We start from the raw sequence: 15362 nt of genomic DNA on the forward strand, positions 1-15362 counted from the left end.
ATGTACTATTCAGACAAAAATAAAATTAGCTTGCCAGGCTTGCATTCTACCTTCTACCACTAACTTGGTCTTATGGAGGCATATCCTATGCCACTCGCTGGGTCTGACATTGGGCTGACAACTGCTCTCTTGACCCTTTTGTACAGTTCGTCTTCCATCAAGAATCATTTGCACCACCTCCTCGGCCCCTACTGCGTTCCCTTCACTACCACCCACTCTGCAGAAGTGCTGGTGTGTGATGCGCCAGCCTGTTATCTAAGCAGACAGGAAGCCCTAGTTTTCTTGGCAGGAGGTACTTGAGTGAGGAGGTGTGTGTGTCCTTTTCTTTGATAGTTAGCTGTTGTTCAACCAAGATTTTTGGTGGGTGTGTTTTTTCATTTCAAACTAAAATCATCCTTTTACAAGTATATCTGATTTCCTTTGATATTAAAAAGTGTGAGAGAAAAAAATGGATCAAAATGAAATAGTAAACAATCAAGAATGGAAAATGGGAAATTAATCATGAAGTATTTGTCATCTTTTAATTTCTTGGTTATGCTGCTAACTGGGCCTTTATGGTTCCTGCAGTCACAGAGATTGCACGTGTCTTTGATATTATGCTATATAAATACCACTAGGCAATCAGCATATGATCTTGAAACACTATTGCTCTTAGATTATACATTGCTAGCACTTTGACACAAGAGGTACTTGATATTTCAGTCAATGATCGCTTCACTGAGCACTATTCTTTTCACCCTCTCATCATGTTGTAAACTGTTTTCCAGCTCAGGCAGGCAATAATTGATCTCAATAACGTGGCTATGTATTTAACCACTGAGCAGCAACCAGATGTGAGGATATATTTCCAGTAAAACACTTGAATGGTGCCTATGGGGAAGTGAGGCTAATGTAGTTCCACCCTTGATGTAACAAGTGCTCTTTGGTGAGCTGCACTCTTTTAATGAGATTATTTGTAAGCATAATGTGGAGTATGGAAATGTGCCAATTGAAGAGTCAATGGGCGAGGAATAACAGGGATAATGAGTGACAGGGTGAGAGAAACAGGTAGACCAAGGAAATCAGGCACGTTGAGAACTCTAAAATCAAGTGAGTGAATTATAGCTGTAAGAGGATGTGTAATGGTAATTTTTGATGTGTTTTATACTCAAGAGTGTGAAAGTCACTTTATGCATTCTATTTTTGATAATTAAGAGTAATTTATAGGTTTGCCACCTTTCCTTTTTCAAGTGGCAAGCCTCCAGATCCTTTATGTACCATCATGCTGTAGAGTGAAGTGGCAAGCGAACAAGCTCTCAATAAGCATGCTAAAACTCCCAAGTTATCACCGTCAAATAAATGTTTTCTGAAATGACTCTGTTCTATTTTTTTCTTAACATAATTCTTTTTAGCAGAGATACCGAAGTTTACATCTGACTATAGTTTTTGTTTCTATTTTCTTAGTGAAAATATAAGGCGGAATGTAAGAGAACCAGAGAACAGATATCTGAAATAATGATTTTACAGTATCCATATTTATCTATCTTCTGAATATTTATGCATATAAATTATTGAGAAATATTTATTGAATCATCTCCTCAAGCACTTTTATCTCTTCCAGAGATAAAACTCTTTTTCTTTAATTGTTGTTTGTCAAACTATGATCTCCTTCCCTTTCTACAAGTCCATATTATGGTATGTTTTAAACTCTTGCTATTTAGTATAGTTTTAAATTTTGGATGGTAGATGGAGGAGGAGATTATATTAACAACAATGAGTAGGAATAAAACCTGTTGGCTTACATCTTTGTCAAGAAAAAATGGAGAGGTACCTGGGTGGCTCAGCTTGGTTAAGTGCCTGCCTTCAGCTCAGGTCCTTATCCTGGGGTCTGGATTGAGCCCCACATCGCATCAAGCTTCCTGTGCAGAGTCTGCTTCTCCCTCTGCCCTCTGTTCATTCTCCTTTCTCTTTCTCTCAAATAAATAAAATTTAAAAAAAAGAAAAAACGGAAAACATGTCTAGGATAGAGAAGCAATGCCAATAGGATGGAAAATTTTGTTGGTTTTGTCTGCTTTTAAACTTCTCAGAATATTTGGTTATATGGAGTCAGATGTTAAAGTTAATATCCTGCTTCTGATACTACATTAGAACTCTAGATGAATGGCTTAATCTTTCTGACCTTAGTTTCCTCTTTTTTTAATGATTATTGTACTTATTTCATAGATTTGTGGCTCAAACCTAAAATGAAATACTCTCTTCTTTGACTTGTATCCCAAGTATCTTTCCATATACTTACTGCTGCCTTCTGTCTGACCCATCATACAATGACCTTATAGGAAATTCCCCACAAAAATTATTTGACAAATGCCATTATTGTTACTTACGTTCTGTGCTTTCATTGAGTTTGAGACTGTGTTTATAACAACACATTGCCATCAACATGTAAAACAGTGCATTATGAAACATAGACACACACATACACACACTTTTCTACATGTCTTTATCAAGTAAAATGTGTTTCACTTAAGGAAAGAATTCCTTAAGATCTTATTAAAGGCATAAGACTATGATGATAAAAAATGGGGGTAATAGAGAGTCTGTGGAGTGGCTCTTACTGTAGACTTCACAAGAATAATCTTTAAGTTAGATGAGTCCCCATATGTAAATAACTCCTGTGTTTTGCTTCCTAGGGCAGTGTGCTTTTGTTGTTGCTTTTATTTAATCAAGTATAAAAGCAAAACTCCTCAATTGTAGTTACAGTTTTCATGGGAAAGCCAATTACAGAAAATAAGGCTAGTTTCTTATGTTAGTAGTTCCACATTGGAACTACAGACATCTAGAGAAATGCATTAATATTTAGGGAGTTTTCAGAAATATGTCCCTTTAAAATATCACTATACTCATGTTTGAAATGCCTTTCTCACATTAGTTCCTTTTGAATAATTCCATTAAATGTATGCTATAGTTTCATTATAAATCTTAATATTAATCTGTGCATATATAACTTAAAGTTAGTTTGCCCTATTTGCCACTAAATTGTAATCAAAGTTGAACTTTTTTTCCTCATCTTTGTTTTTCAATATGCAACCCTCTAAAAGAATATATGCCGGGATCCCTGGGTGGCGCAGCGGTTTGGCGCCTGCCTTTGGCCCAGGGCGCGATCCTGGAGATACGGGATCGAATCCCACGTCGGGCTTCTGGTGCATGGAGCCTGCTTCTTCCTCTGCCTGTGTCTCTGCTTCTCTCTCTCTCCCTCTCTCTGACTATCATAAATAAATAAATAAATAAAAATTTAAAAAAAAGAATATATGCCACCTATATGCATTAATTTTTTTGAAATAAACTCAAATAACCCATCAGTGTTTTAGCACAGCAATTTAAGAAGATTCTTTTAACTAATAAAATTGGGCAGACCACATGACCTCCTTATGCATAAAATATTTCCCATATTTTAAAGGTTAATTTCACATTAATTTGCCACAAATTCAGTTTTAAGCCCTAAAAAATAATTTATAAATAAAAATATGAACTTTTACCTTTTGAAATAATACAAAATACTCTTAAGAATGGAATGCAACAGTAGTATCATTTTTTTGTATCCACATAATATTTAATCTTTAAAAGTACTTGAATCTGCACATAATAGCTTTAATTGAAAGGGATAAAGCATATTATTAAATCTGGCAGACTAATTTATCATACGCATTTATAACAAGTACTTCAGATCATTCCATTCTTTCACCTGTCCATAATCAACATATTCCGTAAATTCATTGGGCTTTCTTCCATAATATTTTTCTGAACAGGCACTGTGAGCTTAAATCTCAAAGAAACAAAAGAATGTATTGTCATGAAAGGAAGAGGGAGTGCCTGCTTTAGCAACACTTGCCCTAAAATTGAACAATATAGGGAAGATTAGCATAGCCTTTGCACGAGGATATCACAAAATTCATGAAGCATTCCATATTTTTTTTAAAAAGGAGGAGGTATATTTGAACTATATCAGCTAAATTAAAAAAAAACACTTTTGATCAAACAACATCTCAACTTTGGTAAATTTATGATTCTAGCTTAAATATACATAAAAATATGAGGTCTTAATACTGAAGATGCTTTTTATTTTTTTAAAGATTTTTTTATAAAATTTATTCATTCATGATAGACATGAGAGAGAGGCAGAGACACAGGCAGAGGGAGAAGCAGAGGGAGAAGCAGGGTCCCAGGGGCCCAACGTGACTCGATCTCAGGACTCCAGGATGGCGTCCTGGGCCAAAGGCAGGCGCTAAACTGCTGAACCACTCAGGGATCCCCCTGAAAATGCTTTTTAATGGAAAAAATACTCTTTAAAGCTTTCTAAATGACATTAGAATCCTTAGATATTTTCTAAGAAATAAAAAGGTCAAAGCACCAGTGTCTTTTCTTCCATTGGCATACTGACTCAAATTGCTATAAACTTTCCTATTTAAGTGAATCATTCTACAAAATTCCATATAAAGTCCATTATCTGAATTGTGCAAGAAAAAACAATTATTGAGGAGCGAGAATTGGCACATTTTCAGTGACTGGATACGATAATAAATGAGACCATCAGACTCATTTGTCATGAAATGTCATCATCCACCTTCACATTCCTATTTATTCCCCTTACCATTGCTTCTTGGTAAACGTAGGAGGACAGTCCCTACATATGGAAAATTCTGATGTAGGTGGGCAGTGGCTGCTTTATAATTGCACAGAATCATTTCATCAAGTTAAAATGATAGAAGTATTATTTTTAAGTATAGTTAAAATGTAATATCTAATATGCTTCTGTTTTTATTCTTTTCATTCACTTATTCTGATTAATTTATTCAGAAATGTTATTTTTCTGAGCACTCTGATAGATGCTTGGCAAATAATCAGGAAAATGAAGCAAAATACCCATTTATATGGAACATCTGGTCACCCACTGTCCCCAAGTATGCTCACTCCATCATGTTATAAGTAGGAAAATCAGTAAAGTATCTTTTCCCGACATACTACTACTAATAATAACAATACAATTTTTACAAGAATAAAATTACTTTATGTAAATGAAACATCTAAATTCCTTTCTTGGCACATGTTAACGGTTAAAAAAGTGTTTTATATCAGTATAATTAACTATTCATTAAAGATTTGTTGATGAAGATAGTACAATAGTTTAAAATTTTATTTTGATAAACTTAATTTATTTCTGCTTTCAATTATCACAAAACAAAGTTGTTTACTGAATCTAATCTAATATTCACAATTCACATTATTCTTATGGTGGGGATTGTTTTTTAAAATACTCTTTTCAACACAGAGAAAAGAACTAGAAGTTTCAGTTCCTCACAGAGTGCATTAGATAATAAAAATTTCTATCCCCAAATCCTTAATTTTGAGGCATTTATCCTTTGAACCTGAACCAAAATTCAGGGCAAGCTGTGCCAAATGTTTACTTTCTTAATCAACTTGCTAAATATTTTTTCAGTTGGTGTTTTCAAGCTATTCAAAACTGAACAAATATGTCATGAATATTATTAGAAAGAAACACACTTCAACCATTACAGCAAAATCTTCACACATGCACGTCCACACACACAGATTTGAAACATGGATATTCTTCTGTGACTGAATAAATTTTTAGAAGGCAATATTAACACTAAGACATAATAAAACCTGTTCCTCATTCCTCATACAGTACGCATCTAAAAAATTGACATGGAAAACAGTATTTAGCCAAGTTATTCTATCAACAGCCTTAGTCTGCCTAGATAATTCAGGCTCTAAAGACCTCTCTTCAATAACAGATGGCCAGTGATAGTCTGAGCAAAACAGTTAAATTCCCCAAGCAGTGCTCTTGGCTTAGCCAGTGTATAAACTGTCTTAGTTTCTTTGGAACAAAAATTTACTCAATGCAATTTTACAAGTTTATAGATAAAGTGGATTTCCCAAGAGTACCACGTATTTTTGTGATTGGATCCAGAGCAAGAAATCAGATATAGCTAGAGGGATGTTGCATATAGGGTTCTAGTTCTCTGTACTTCAATTATCACCCAGAAGTTTTCTGACTTTACTTATTTGGTGAATAATTATTTTAAAAACTGGTCAAATTTTGCAACTTTGTGGGAAATTATTTCCAGATTTCTGCACGAAAGACAAAAGTATTATTGGAATCAGTTTTATAAAGTTGTGATTTTCCTCTAAGCAATATTATTTAAAAAGGAGCTTTAATTCAGGGCACCTGGGTGGTTCAGTCAGCTAAGTGTCCAACTCTTGGTTTTGGTTCAGTGAGCCAAGAATAAAAGTACAAGCCAAAGTAGGTAAAGAAGATTACCTGGGTCATATAGAAAGGCCAAGAATTAAGATATGGGGTATTTAAGAGCTAAGAACAACAATTGGAATGTTCAGAAATCATCTCTCTTTAAATATGACATGTAATTTAGACATAACTCATGACAAATTTTAGCATTGCCTTTAATGTTGGAAATAATTCATTTTTTCTGTTAAATAACTGTTGCTTAAAAATTTAAATTATGAGTACTACAAAGTATGATAATATAACTTATTCCATTCTACGTAACCGTTTCAGATTGTTAGATGGAAAAGGTTAGGAAAGTTGATTTGTGAAATGAAATACCCGGGAGAAAGCACAGATGTATATATGCAAATGAGTTTTAGTCTTGTATGATATATTTAGTAAAACAAGTTATCAATATTTTACTTAGTTTGTATTCTAATTAAATAGTATAAACAAAAATATAGTTTTCTACCCGAATTCTACTTAAATTTTTAAGTATTTGACAATTTAATTTTTTTATGTTGGAAAAGGAATTAAGGCAACTTTCCAGAGAAATATTTCTTCTTTAATTCCTCTGAATTGGATGTGTATAAGAGCCCTGAATGACTGACTGTATTAGACTCACATAAGGCATCTCAAGTTCTCATTTATAGAGATCCCTCTGCCCAAGCAGTCTGCTATTCTTCCCTAGGCAGTTAAACAGTTCATCATACTTACATGGATCAAGGAGCTAAAAAGGCTTTTGCTCACAACAGATTTCAGTTCTCTTATTTTCTGTGTATACTCTATCTCAGAAGGCCAAAGAATACAGTCCGTGGAAAGCATGTAAAGATTTCTGATGATCTCACTAGACAACCTATAGTGCCAGAATTTTTCCTCAGTGCTATTTCAATCTGATTTTATTTCTTGGGGATGCAAATACCTTCTGTTTGAATCAGTACTTTAACAATAAGCAACTGCTATGGTTCTAAACTTAGCTCTGACTCAAGAAAATAAAAGAAACATCAGGCTCCCTGCACGGACCCTGCTTCTCCCTCTGCCTGTGTCTCTGCCTTTCTTCTCTCTCCCTCTCTCTCTCTCTCTCTCTCTGAGTCTCTCATGAATAAATAAATAAAAACTTAAAGAAAAAAGAAAAATGAGGATTACTTAAAGACTTGAAAATAATAATACCTAGATATTAAACAAAAATAATTAATAATAAATAACATGTATAATAAACACAAATGCATGCGTATGTATATATATTCAGAAAAACAAGGCAAAATATCATTTATATGCAACACATGGTTGCCTAGTATGCACATATATACTCTTATTATGTTAGAAATAGGGAAATCAGTAAAATAGCTATTTTTCTTGAATCCTTATCATAACAATAATATGATTTGAATATATGTATATATTCCACCCATATTCTATATCAAGATTTTAGATTATGGAGAAAAAAAGCCCATTTTTGCTTACACTACTAATGCTATAGTTTTATATTTATATTGAAAAAGATATTTGTACTTGGCAACAGGATCTATGCAATAACATGAACTTTCTAGTAATCTTGGTAATATTATCACATTGAATGTGATATATTTCAGGTGGCTTGCGATCAACTCCTAGATCAGATATTTTCTCTAAATGAGTAGACAAATCACATGCTATTTTTGAGTATCAGGTTTAGTTCTCATTATCAGGCAAAGCATAAAGACAAAAAGTGATATGGAATAAAAGAGTGGAGACCAAGACTAATGGCAGAAATTGAATGAGTAAAGAGGAAACAATGCCTATGTTTACACCTGATGATGTCTGAAAATAGTTGTGGACAAGACAAGGTAAATTGATGGTAGTAGAGGTCATTCAATTCTGTTTTTTAACTAAATTAACCAATTATGATGATTAATTCTATGTGACTGAGCCAAAGGATGTCTGGATAGAAGGTAAAACATTATTTCTGGATGTGCTTGTGATGGTGTTTCTGGAAGAGATTAGCATTTGAATCAGTAGACTGAGTAATGAAAATCAGTAAAGGGAGGGCAAATTTTCTCTCTACTTGAGCTAAGACATCCATTTTCTCCTATCCTTAGACATTGGAGTTTCTGGTTCTTGTACCTTCAAACTTGCATTGAAATATGCCAAAGGTTTTTCTGCTTCTCCAGCTTATAACAAACATGTTGTAGCATATCCTGGCATCCATAATGTCATGAGAAAATTCCTGTAGTATATTTCCTCTTGTATCTCTTTATATATCCTAATGGTTCTCTTTCTCTGGAAAACACTAAAAAATAAACATATTAGTCCTGAGAGGCAGAGTGTTGCTGTAACATATATCTAAAAATGTGAAAGTGGTTTTAGAACCGGGTAAAAGATACAGGCTAGAAGAGTTTGGAGGTACATGCTAGAGAAAGCAAAGATTGCTGCGAATGAACAATTATATATATATACAATAAAAGTAATTTTTTAAAATTTTTATTTATTTATGATAGTCAGAGAGAGAGAGAGAGAGAGAGAGAGAGAAAGATTGAGAGAGAGAGAGGCAGAGGGAGAAGCAGGCTCCATGCACCGGCAGCCCGACGTGGGACTCGATCCCAGGTCTCCAGGATCGCGCCCTGGGCCAAAGGCAGGCGCTAAACCACCGCGCCACCCAGGGATCCCAATAAAAGCAATTTTTATGAGAACACAGAAGAAGAGGAGAAGCATAGAGAAAAAAATCTTCTTGGAGTATATCTAAGTGGTTGTGAACAAGATGTTGGTAGACATATGGATGGTAAGGCCATTTTGATGAGGTTACAGACAGAAATGAGGAACATGTTCTTGGAAATTAGGGAAAAGTGATTCTTTGTTATGAAATGGCAAAAAGTTTGGCGGAATTGAGTCTTGTAGAAGATAGAACTTGAGAATGATGAAATTGGATGTTAGGCTAAAGCAATATTTAAGCAAAGTGTTGAAGTAGCAGCTGTTTTCTCTTGAATGCTTATAGTAAAATATGACAAGAAAAATGCATTTAGGATGGAATTGTTAATAACAAAGAAGCAGAACTTAAAAATTTGGGAAATTCTTATCCTATCCTATTGAAAGGAAAAAAAAAAAACTTGTTTAGGAGAGAACATGAAGGATGTGGCCAAATTTGATAAGGCTATGAATTGGCCATTTCAACAGAAGCCAGGAGATACTCATCAAGACAGTGATGATATGAATGAGGTATAGGTTGAAACTAAGGTGTTAGAATGTGTGGTGTTTATTGTCTTAGGACTACATGGGACAATGACAATTAGGTCACTCAAAAGCTAACTCCTCCAATACCTGAGCATCAAGTGATATCTCATGGCACACTGTGAGTAACTTCCATAAAATTCTTCAGAAGAGAATAAGGGAAGGTGAAATGGATGTGATACTTATAAGCTACCACAAGTTTATCTTTCAGAAAAGCCTAGATAACACTCTTCTCAGTAAAAAAAAAGGAATGAATTGAGAAGGGGGTACTGTGGTCCTTGCAAGAACTATTGTTAGCTAGGGAACACCAAGTGGCTATATTACTGGAATTGTCCATTTTGTGGTATGTTTTATCGTATCATTTTTACATAATGTCAGGCAAAATAAGAAAGATCTACTGTGAAATTGAAACATCACTGTAGAACTTTGTCCCAAGCAGATCAAATGCATATTTAAATTACATAAACAGGTAATTCTGTGCCTATGTCACCTATCTCTAGATACAAATGACTTTCCTTTAACTCATACTCACTTAATTGTTACTTTCTATGGATGAGAAGTGTCCAGAAGAATGACTATACATGATCCCTAGAACAGATTTAAAAGCTTTGATTGACTATCTGGATTTGGAAAAGGGGAAAAAAAAGGTAAAAATTCAGAGTTCTGGGGAAGAGACAAGAAATATGAATAGACCCATGAAAGTGCGCAAAAGCATGTGGATCTTTATTTTTCATGTAATACATACAAAAATGACTAAAGCTGTGACTTTCAGTAAGCCTTTCTTCTTATCCCACCCAAGTTTGGGGAGTGGTCCACAAACATCACAGTTATGTGAATACTGGAACCAGTGCATGGGTGCCATAATAAATGTACTAGCATTTATAGGCTGAATTAGCTAACTGCTACAGCTACTGTCATTCAACTAACCTGCCAATGGCAGAGACTAATGACAGATCTCAGGATAATATCATTCTTCAAAAAGACTAGTTATATACTTAGTGTCAAGTCACCTGTTTCAGATACCTCCCCCCCCCTTGAATAGGGCAGCAGTACATATACTGGAATCTATACTTAATCTGCATATGAATTTATCTTCCCTTCACATAGTCTTTCTGTCAGCACCATCACACAACCTGACTTTTACTCTCTTATTGGCTCTTCTTTCCTCCTACCTTGCTGTCTTTTACTCTCAACCCAGCCCCCCACAATTGTACTACCTGAGAAGTAGTAGCACATAGTTTTTAGCCCAGCCTCCGTATTCTGCAGAACCTAGAACAAAGCAGTGAGTACAATTTTAATCATTCTTTATCTACCATCCATCTCAAATCATTTATTTCAAGCCACCATTTTTCTCTTTCAAGTTCTCTTGGCAACCCTTCTTTGTAGTATTTTTGCCATTCAAACATATCTTCCCGTAATTCAAATGCCATAGTTATCCTACCTATTTAGAATCTTAAAATCATTATACAGCTGTTCATTTTTGCTAGTTAAAATTCAAAGTTCACAGCAGGGCATGTCTGTCCTTCAGAATAAACTCAAGTTAACCCTAACAGACTCTTTTTTTCATCATCGGTGACTCTGAGCCTTACATTTTTTTTTTAAGATTTTATTTATTCACTCATGAGACAGAGAGAGAGAGAGAGAGAGAGAGAGAGAGAGAGAGAGAGAGGCAGAGACACAGGCAGAGGGAGAAGCAGGCTCCATGCAGGGAGCCCGACATGGGACTCGACCCCGGGTCTCCAGGATCAGGCCCTGGGCTGAAGGTGGTGCCAAACCGCTGAGCCACCAGGGCTGCCCTGAGCCTTACAGTTTTAAACTTTGTCAGCACTTCTACTTCCTTTGTCTAAGAAAAGACCATCATACTTAAAATTTCTGGTTACCTACTCTGCGATCTTCACAACTTTTGATCTAAGAAAACAAAAATGAAGTTCTAGGAAGCCCAAGTAACAGAATATGGCATAGATGAAGAGATTATAAATGAGGGAAAATACAAAAGATTTAGAAGTATAATAGTGTCTCACAGATATTTCAAAAAAAGCCTAAAATTGGAAGTACTTAAAATCTATTAAGGCTGATACCAGGGGATAAGAACTAATTATCTGTATAGTAGGCCCCAGAATGTTTAGGTCTGAACTAATACAAAAAATACTTTTTGAATGTAAAGGTGTTAGTCAAATCAGTTTGTCAGTTTACAAAGTAAAATTCGATAATTTTATGTACACTGTGTATTGGTTTCTGCAAACATTATATTTGTAATATTTATAAGAGACGGAGAGACAAAGAGATGGTGGAATTTTTTTTGCAAAGGGGAAGTTATGTTAGAGGAGCTTGTGTCGCCTCTCTTGATGACTATCCCTGAGAGACCAAATAATCTCTCCATTTTCTATCATGATTTGTTATGGCAAGAAGCCTGAGATGCTTCTTTTTCTGATTTATCTTCTGAAGCAATCTAACAAAGTCCCGCAGATTATGTGTCCCAACCACTGATGACCCTAAGAAAAAAAGGAACTTGACAATCCACATTACTAGAAATGTTGACATTGCTGCCTTTAAAATAAACCAAAATAGCCTCTCCACATACCAGGTTGTTCTGGGTTACCACCATAACTTAAAGAGAAACTTTCACAATATCTGGAGCCCTTGGTATCTTGCAAATGAAGGAGGAGGATGTTCTCAAATTCCTTGCAGCAGCAACCCACCTAGGTGGCATCAACCTTGACTTCCAAATGGAACAGTACATCTGCAAAAGGAAAAGTGATGGAAACTATATATCCTCTGCAAAGGAGGAGGTGCATGGAGCTCACGTCGTTGTTGCCATTGAAAACCCAGCCAATGTCAGATTCCTAACATCCAGGAATACTGGCTAGGGAGCTGTGCTGAAGTTTGCTGCTGCTGCTGGAGCCACTCCTATTACTGGCCACTTCACCCCCTGTAACTTGCATCAACCAGATCCAGACAGCCTTCTGGGAGCTCAGACTTCTGGTGGCTACTGATGCCAGGACTGACCACCGGCCTCTCACAGAGGTGTCTTATGTGAACCTGCCTACCACTGCTCAGTGTAACACAGACTCTCCTCTGCATGTGTGAACACTGCCATCCTGTGTGAGCAATAGGGGAGCTCACTCAGTAGATCTGATGTGGTGGATGCTGGCCAGGGACGTTCTGCACACGCAAGGCACCATTTCCTGTGAATACTCATGGGAGTCGTGCCTGACCTCTAATTCTACAGAGATCCTGAGGAGATTGAAAAGGAATAGCAGGCTTCTGCTGAAAGGGCTATGACTGAGGAGGAATTTCAGGGTGAATCAACTGCTCCAGCACCTGAGTTCACTGCTACTCAACCAGAAGTCACAGAATGGTCAGAAGGTGAGTAGGTGTCCTCTGTGCCCATTCCACAGGTCCCTACTGAAGACTGGGGCCCTCGGCCTGCCACTGAGGACTGGCCCACAGCTCCCACTGCTCAGGCCACTGAATGGGTAGGAAAACCACGGAGTGTTCTTAAGCCACTCTTCTACAAAGGCAAACAAAATGGAAATAAAGTTGGTGGAAAATAAAGTTTCTAATAAAATAAAATAAATAAAACCAAGCACAAAACAAAACAATCATCTGTGTGGTAATCCGGTTTCTTCACTCAGGATATAAAATAACAACATTAATAGTAGTCATAGCAGCAGTCTCAGTGCAGAATGAACAAGAGTTGCAATATTCCTTGTAAGAATGTAATAGTAGCCGTAAATGATTTGTAAGTGAAAGAAATTGTAGGTCTCTTACAAAATAGGAGATAATGATTCTTTCTGACCTACAGCAGTCACCCATTCAGTGAATGAGTGGGAAGAAAGGAATGGTTATTTCTATAGGAGACATTTATTACAGAAGTTAATTGTCACAAATTATTTTACACAATACATTAATAAAGAAGTCCAAGAATAAAAAAAATCTCACAAATTGTTAAGTCAGATCTGTGAGAATCTTTTATCTCCATAGAATGAAGAGTTAGTGCTGCAGTTAAAAAAGAAAAGAAAAAAAAAAACTTTTATCAGGTTATAAAATGGAGAATTTGGCTTTCTTCATTTTATTCTGAACAGTCTACACCACATTAGATATTTCAGTTTCTGTCACTAGTTACCCATGTTTCTGATTGCCCAGACTTTCTATATATCTGTCAATCTAAAAGTTAGCAAGATTACAAATAGAATTAACCTAGCAGATGTGTTCAGTAGCTTCTTCCATATGATATTCAAATTAAATCATAAACTGAAGAAACAGCACACTGAGATTTTCATTTTAATTCAAAGATTAAATGAATTTTGCTAATTTCTCTTTATGCATAATCCATTTACACACTATCATATTATATTGGAGGAGTATTTACTTATTTGTTGTTGCTTATATATACTGTTTCAAGAGCTTTTTCCACAGGCCCCTAGTCCAACACAGTGACTGGGACATTATAGACATAAAATAATTTTTTTATAAATGACCAAATTCTTGCAGTTCCTGATACTATATACTTAGCACTATAGTACAGGATGGCTTACTACACTCAGTGAGCATATCCCAAATCCCTCTGCTCACTTCTACTCAGAGACCAGATCTTATTTACTGGAAGTTCCATTTTTTTCTCAGTTCAGTGTAGTATTTCTATTCTACATAATCACTTTCAGCTCTTTCAAGATTCTTTTTAATACTATTCATGTTGTTTTAAAGAAGCAAAATTCTTAATTTCTCTACTCTTCAACCATAAGATTTTCCTTTAAATGTCTCTATCACTTCTGATATTCAGGCTATGAAGTGAGACTTTCTACAGAGTGGCTGCATATGGTGTAACAAACGTCTAAGCTGTTTGAGATTTTGAATGAGTGAGGAGAGCTTGAGTGGTCTGATGCCAGTCCACTGACTCTTAATATCTTGAGCAGAGGAAGAAGGTAAAGAGGTAAAGGGGTCAAACTGCAATTCTCAGATTCTCTCAGGGGCAAAACTATAGATCCCATTCTCCCACTCTGGAAATTGTCAAAAAGCTATCTAGAAGTATTTCTGGAGAGAGGAAGACAATTTGTCTCCTAATCTCAAGCCCCAGAGAAGGCAAGTTCTATTTGCAGTTCTTCCAGGTACTTATGAAAGTAAGTTTTGAGTTACCCCACTATGTTCACATGAAGTATGATTATGCGTGAATCTTACATTAAGCCGTTCACAAGATCGGCTTAATATATAGCTAACGACTGAAACCTCTTAAATAGCTCTCATGGTCTTTCAGGTCTTCCATCAGGAAGCATTTAAAAAAAAAAAGTTTATTTGCAATTTTAGGTAACAATACATGGGGCTTCTTTGGGAGACCTGTTGAGGATATGGGGGCTAATTATTAGCACCTGAAAAAATGATGGTAGGTGGGTAGGGGCATTAGGATTAAGACCAAGACTACCATAATAGGCTTAGGTTTTAATTTTTTTAAATATTTTATTTATTTATTTATTTATTTATTTATTTATTTATTTATTCATTCATTCATTCATGAGAGACACAGGCAGAGGGAGAAGCAGGCTCCATGCAGGGAGCCCGATGTGGGACTCGATCCTGGGTCTCCAGGATCACGCCCTGGGCCGAAGGCGGTGCTAAACCGCTGAGCCACCCAGGGATCCCCTAGGCTTAGGTTTTAAATGGCTTTTAATGCTCTCACTCTGTATTAATACTTCTTGTCTCAATAAACACATAGTAGTTATAAAACTCATAAAAATATTTTATCATTCTCTGAAAACCATAAATGAACTTTTTTATTTTATTTTTCAGTAAGGTATATACCCGACCTGGGGCCTGAACTCATGACCCTAAAACCAGAGTTGTCTGTACCAACTGAGCTAGCCGGCTGCCCCTAAATGAA

At 35.9% G+C, this 15362-nt stretch overlaps 1 non-coding gene and 1 pseudogene across 1 annotated transcript; both read left to right on the plus strand.

Annotated features, from left to right (window-relative positions):
* The window catches only part of LOC129502276 (40S ribosomal protein SA-like), a 179117-nt pseudogene that overhangs the window by 150881 nt on the left and 12874 nt on the right, over nt 1-15362 (plus strand).
* On the plus strand, nt 3846-3950 carry LOC129502298 (U6 spliceosomal RNA). The gene has a single exon (XR_008662931.1). It is a non-coding gene; the product is annotated as a U6 spliceosomal RNA (small nuclear RNA).

Source organism: Nyctereutes procyonoides, unplaced genomic scaffold, assembly GCF_905146905.1.
Source record: "Nyctereutes procyonoides isolate TBG_1078 unplaced genomic scaffold, NYPRO_anot_genome, whole genome shotgun sequence".
NCBI lineage: Eukaryota > Metazoa > Chordata > Mammalia > Carnivora > Canidae > Nyctereutes > Nyctereutes procyonoides.